The sequence below is a fragment of the Malurus melanocephalus genome, unplaced genomic scaffold, assembly GCF_030028575.1.
Source record: "Malurus melanocephalus ecotype Western Australia unplaced genomic scaffold, MMel_1.1 scaffold_64, whole genome shotgun sequence".
Lineage (NCBI taxonomy): Eukaryota > Metazoa > Chordata > Aves > Passeriformes > Maluridae > Malurus > Malurus melanocephalus.
This window is the reverse complement of record NW_026623296.1, coordinates 2373192-2378806: the sequence shown is the minus strand read 5'-3', so window position 1 is coordinate 2378806 and position 5615 is coordinate 2373192.

Below are 5615 nucleotides of genomic sequence, written 5' to 3'. Positions count from 1 at the left end.
TAGTTTTAAATACTATGAATATCTCAATCCACATTTTAACATTAGTGGGATATTGCAAAGACATTCCTTTTCCAGTTTTTACTATTCCTTTAAGGGTCTCAGGGAAGGTAAACTGGTCAGCTATATTTATTTATTTTACTGAAATGTATTGRAATAATTTTTTTAAGAGAGATTTTTTGAAGATGCCCCTGAAGGGTGCATATTTTGCAGCACGGCAGCAGGAGGGTCCCTGCTGGCTGGAGCCCCAGTCCTCAGCACTGTCCATGCTCGATGAGCTCCAGGCTCCAGGGTGGGAATTAATCCCAGGACGGTCAGCACTGATTTCCCAGCCCTGACAGACACAGGACGGTGAGAAAGGCCTTGCTGCTGGGCTTTACTTTGGTTTGGATTGATTTTACCACATTTTCATCGATATCTCTGGCTTTGCTTTCTTTTTCCTTTTAAAAAAATCCCCCTTTTTGAAGAAACGCRAACATGGGAAAACCCTTCCTCTCTCAGTCTGTCCCTGGAGAAAGGAAATGGGGAAAGTTTAGGGGCAGTTTGGGGGCTGTGGGTGCTGCATCAGAGCCCAAAGAGGACCTGTGGAGCTGGGATGGAGGGGATGCTCCTGCTCCTGGTCCCGGATAGGGATGGATGTGCCCCTGGTCTCTCAGAGCCGGGGAAGCTGCTCCAGCCCTGGGCAGGATTTAATCTTTTCCCCGTGCTGGGAATGCTGGAGCAGCAGCCGAGCACAGGCTGGGAATGCTCAGGGGAGCTCCAGGGAGGAACTGTTGCTGTCGATCTGTTAATTAAGATTAATGTGCTGGCTGATAAGGATGACTCCGCGCCAATTGCTGCTGCGAGCCAAGATCCTGCAGGCAGCGAGCAGAGCGTTCCTGCTTCCTCAGCACTCRGAGCCTCTGCCTTGCAGCCCCAGCTTCAGGGCAGCAATTGGGATCTCTGCAGCTCCCCAAATGCTCGAGGGCCCCCTGCGCTCTCTTGCTCTGCTGGAGGGATGCTCAAGAGTTTGGTYGTGTGCTCTCTCTTGGCAAAGGAACAATTTTAGCTTTCCAGAAGCTGTTAAGGCAGAGCTTTGCTTCTTCTCCCCCTAGGACTGGTGGTGAAATTTCTCCACCCAAAAAGTGCATGAAATGAGGRACATAATTGAAAAATAAATGTGTACATAAATATTTTTTTGCCCTCTCAGGAGGGATCTCTGAGGAAGGTGGATGTGCCTGGTACAGTAGGATGTGACGAATTTAGGACTTGCTTTGTCTTTGTCACAGCTATCAGTGCAGGGTTTTGGGTACTGATGGGTCCCAAAAAGCCAGAAGAGCCACTGAAACTGCAACAGCTGCAGGTGAGCACACGCTCAAGGCTTCAGAGCATCACAGCTTGTCAAGGAGCTCATTTTAATGTCCTTTACTTTTTTGTCTTAACAGCCTCCTCACTCCTGTGGTTTCTGTGTCTGGTACCGACTGCTTTTAAGGGCAAAATTTGTGTAACCAGTCCCGTTAAAGCAAACAGGTTTGTAAAGCCTCTAAGTTCATCTTTTTCGATGGCATCATTTTATCAGTACGAGGTACAAGTCGAAGGAGGTCTCCCTGAGTCCCAGATGAATTTCCCCCTGCTCGGTCCCCTCCTGCCTTCTCCCCTTCCCTCCCTGGCTGYTCCTGCAGCTGCTTTCATTTCCCTGCTGTTCCCCACAAAGGCCTCTGGCACGGCCCTAATGAATCAGTGTCATTAACCTGTGACACGTCCCAGTGCCTGCCAGCAGTGTGGGGACAGGGACAGTGGCCACCCTGCCCTGCTGATGCCATCAGGTGCAGCCCTGGCTGTTCGGGGCATCACCCCGGGTCCTGGGCAGCAACTGCTGGCAGGCAGAACAAAGATTATGCTCAAACAACACTGCCCTGAGGGAGGAAATGCCATTTTCACTGCCAGAAAAGCAATTCACCTTACATCAGAGGGGAAGCTCTTTTTTTTTTTTTTTTTTTTTTTTTTTTTTGGGGGGTTTTTTTTTTTTTTTTTTTTTTTTTTTTTTTTTTTAGCTTAGGAGTGGGATTTGATTTTCAAGTCTCTGTTGTCCCACAATTTGTTTTTTCCTCACAGGTACTGCTCGACGGCCTCACCAGCATCCCCTTCCCATCCCGTTCCTCAATTCCATCAGTTCCAAAGTTGAAGCAAAGCCTTCTCACCCTGAGAGCCTGCAGTCAGCTCCAAGATGCCCAAGTCACATACACAGAAGGAGATAACCTTGTCACTGCACCCTGCACCCATCAGTAACTCCTGTGACTGTCAGCTCCTTGCAGCCAGAGGAATCTCCTAGCAACCTTGCTCTGGCTCTTTGGATGCAGCCTAATTCGGTTTCTGGTCATCCAGAACAAAACCTGATGAAGGCATCTGGCAAGCAGAGCGACAGACAGGCTGTGGTGGAGTGCTGGAGCATCTGGCATGATGATTGCTTCAGCAAAATCCCTGCTTGGGGCTGATTTTGAGGTTTTTATAGTGAGTTTGAGTGCAATATTCAGGTGAGGGCTCTGCAGCAGCCTGCTGAGTGCTGGGTACCTCTGATCTGAGCTGAATGCTCAAAGGAATGATCCTGGTGCTGGTGAGGGTGCTCCTGCTCCTCGTGCTTTCATCCTTGCTTCCCTGTAAAAACAATGAGAGAATGTGCTGATGGTTGTGATGGCAGCAAAAACAAGGAAAGAGAGGAGGAGTGAGGAAAAGAGTGGCATTTCTCTAGCCTAGGGGAACAACATTTCCAGCTCAAAAAATCCGAAATATTTGGCAGTTTTCCACTGCCAGTAGATTCTTTTGCAAATTGCAGCAGTGGAAGGATTGCAGCCACATCTGCTGTCCTGTGTGCAGGTGACTCACAGCGATGCCCAGTAACGTGTTTGGCACTGGGAACGGCTTCAGTGGAAAGTTTGAGCACCAGAGCCCTGCAGTGCCAAGTCCTGCCTTGGCAGGATGGGTCTGGCACCCGAATTCCAGCAGCTCCTGCCTGGTGAGCGTTTGGCTGCGGGATCTGAGCGCCGGCCTTGAGCCGCGCAGCATCCACGCAGGCAGAGCAGTAAGTCTTTCTGAAACAAATTAAATGCTGATGCTCATTTAGAAAGGATTTATAGGAGGCGGTGTGCAGCTCCAGCTGGCAGAGCAGGGATGGAAAATGGAGCAGGAGGCAGGGGTGGGGGCAGGAGTGGGGGTTTGGGGTCACACTGTGCTACTCGTGGGAGCTGTTGGGTTCTGTGGAGGGTGGCTCTGTGCCACAGCCCGTGGGGACACAGCTGTCCCACCTTACAGCTCTCTGTGATCCTGTCAGCGATTCCCAGGGCCCAGGAACAGCCTGGAGCTGAGTGTGGTCAGTGCCTTCGAGCGCTCAGCCTGGGGATGTTTAAATTGGAGCAGGAGTTGYTTCATTTCATGTGTGTGCCCTTTGCTGCTCTCATCGAGCCCAGTGACTCCCACCGGGGATGGCTGTGCCACTCATTTTACTCCCAACCTGCAATTTCTCCAGAGGTGTCCAAACCCCAGGCTCAGAGCCAGCCCTCCGATYCTGCACCACCTGAAAATCCGGATTAAACCCAGACATTAAATTTGGGAGTGCATGGATTGAGGGCTTTCCTTGGGGCTCATYCCGGACTGAAACCTTCAGGGCAGATTTCCCCAGCCTGTGCCAGGGTTTTGGAGAGCTTTGTGCCCTCCCTGTGCCCATCTCTGCCATCCCCTCGCTGCAGCTCCAGCCCGGCACTCGCAGAAATCTCCGACCCGGCTGATTCCSCGCAGCTCCGCAGGGATTTCCTCGGGCTCTGGGCCACTTTATTCCCTCGGCAGCTGTTTTTACCCTGCCCTGGCTGCTCACGGAGGTTTTCAGAGAACGAGGGGCCGCTTTCAGATCTTGCCATTACAACCTCACATCCACGAATTACTACTACTATTATTTCCAAGGAAACAGGGACTCACACTCGTATCTTTTATGTGATTTCTCACATCCGGAGGTTCTCACGTGACTTTGCTGCCTATTTTTAGCTCCTCAAACATCTCTGCCAGGATGAAAGCTTTAAAGAAAACCCACCCTTGAAAGGGATGGAATGGGCATTCGCTTTAATGGTAAATTTGTGAGTCTGACCCCCGTATCCCCACATTTCAGCAGCCCGGGGAGAGCAGGCAGGAACATCAGGCTGCAGTTAACTGTTTCTGTGTTTGCTGCAGCAGCCTCCTTCTTCAAACAGCAAAGACTTGTTGTRAAACAGAGCTGTTTCTAGAACCAGATCCACCTACAAGTCATTTAAAAGCCTCCTACCTCAATTTTGCAGGTAAAATGTTAGTCTAGCAGGAATTGAGAGGAGGGATTTTCCCCTCCATCTGCTTCTCGGCTGGTTTGTGGGAGGGAAAAAGCCACCGTGGCTGTTTTCACTTGCAGCACCCGTGTTGGGGTGGGATGGGTGAGGATGGGACCCCTCTCTCCTCGTGGGTTTGGGGTGGCTGTGGGCATCACCAGGTCCTGCCCTGCCTGGTCCATTCCAGCACAYGGGATACAAAACCTGGCATCTCCTTTGGGTGCCTCACAGGAAGCATCCTATTTGAGAAAAAAAAACCCAAAAAAACCCAGCCATAAATACCACACAGTTGTATCCAGCTATTAGAGCGAAAGGAAAATTGCTCTCATTGTCACAAACTTTCATTTCCATTTTTGTCTCAATTTCAGCTTCATTAACACACGCTGACCTGCCTTATCAATTATAGCTATTTCTGGTRCGGGCATTTTGGTAATTGGCATCGRAATGTCAGGACAGCCAGTTGGAGCTCTCTGGGTACAGAAACCTCAGCAGTGCCTCTCGCTGATTACAAGCTTCAGTAATTAGCGATCAGCAGAGTGTCACATCGCTCTCCCAGCTGCGAAACCCCCRTGGTACCGCACTGGGAGCAAAACCCCAGCTCGGTGTGTCCTCCCGGGATCTGYCGGGTCACTGAGCACGGATCAGGGTGGCAATCAGCCCCTCCCCGATAGCCCAGAGCCGTGCAACCCTGACAGGCTCTGCTGAAGGTGGCGAATTTATCCTGCATGGGTCACGGCTAAATTTGTTCTCCTTCCCCGGGCTTGCAGCGCGCAGCCCGTGGCTTTGCTCCGGCTCCTGCTGCTCCTCTCCCGTGCCTGGATTTAGGGTCAGAGCCCTGGGGCTGTTTGAGCTGTTGGCAGAGCCCGTTCCTGGTGCTGAAGGAGGCACAGAGGGGTTCAGCATGGCAAAGCAGGCGGGATGAGCTGGAACAAGCTGCTGCTCCAGCAGTGGGAGGTGGAGATTTTATAGATCCTCGTGGTTTTTGGTTTCCTTTTAAACGCTGCTCTCCGGGGCAGAGGCTCTGCTCCTGCAGAAAGCTCTACAGAGCGTGAGGAGCGAGGTTTGGTTAGGGGCTGGCAGCGGATGAGATCCGGGCAGGGCACTGCTCAGAGCTGCCTCTGCCAAATTTCCCTTTCCTTTGGGAAGCTGGGATGAGGAGAGACCTCTGCCTTCATCTGAGGGGTTCTGTGCTCCGTGTCCCTGCTCCAGGGGCAGCTCCAAGCCCTGCAGATGTATTTACCTTTCCAYGCCAAGAGCACAGAGCTGTGGAGACCTGGTGACCCCGTGCCACAG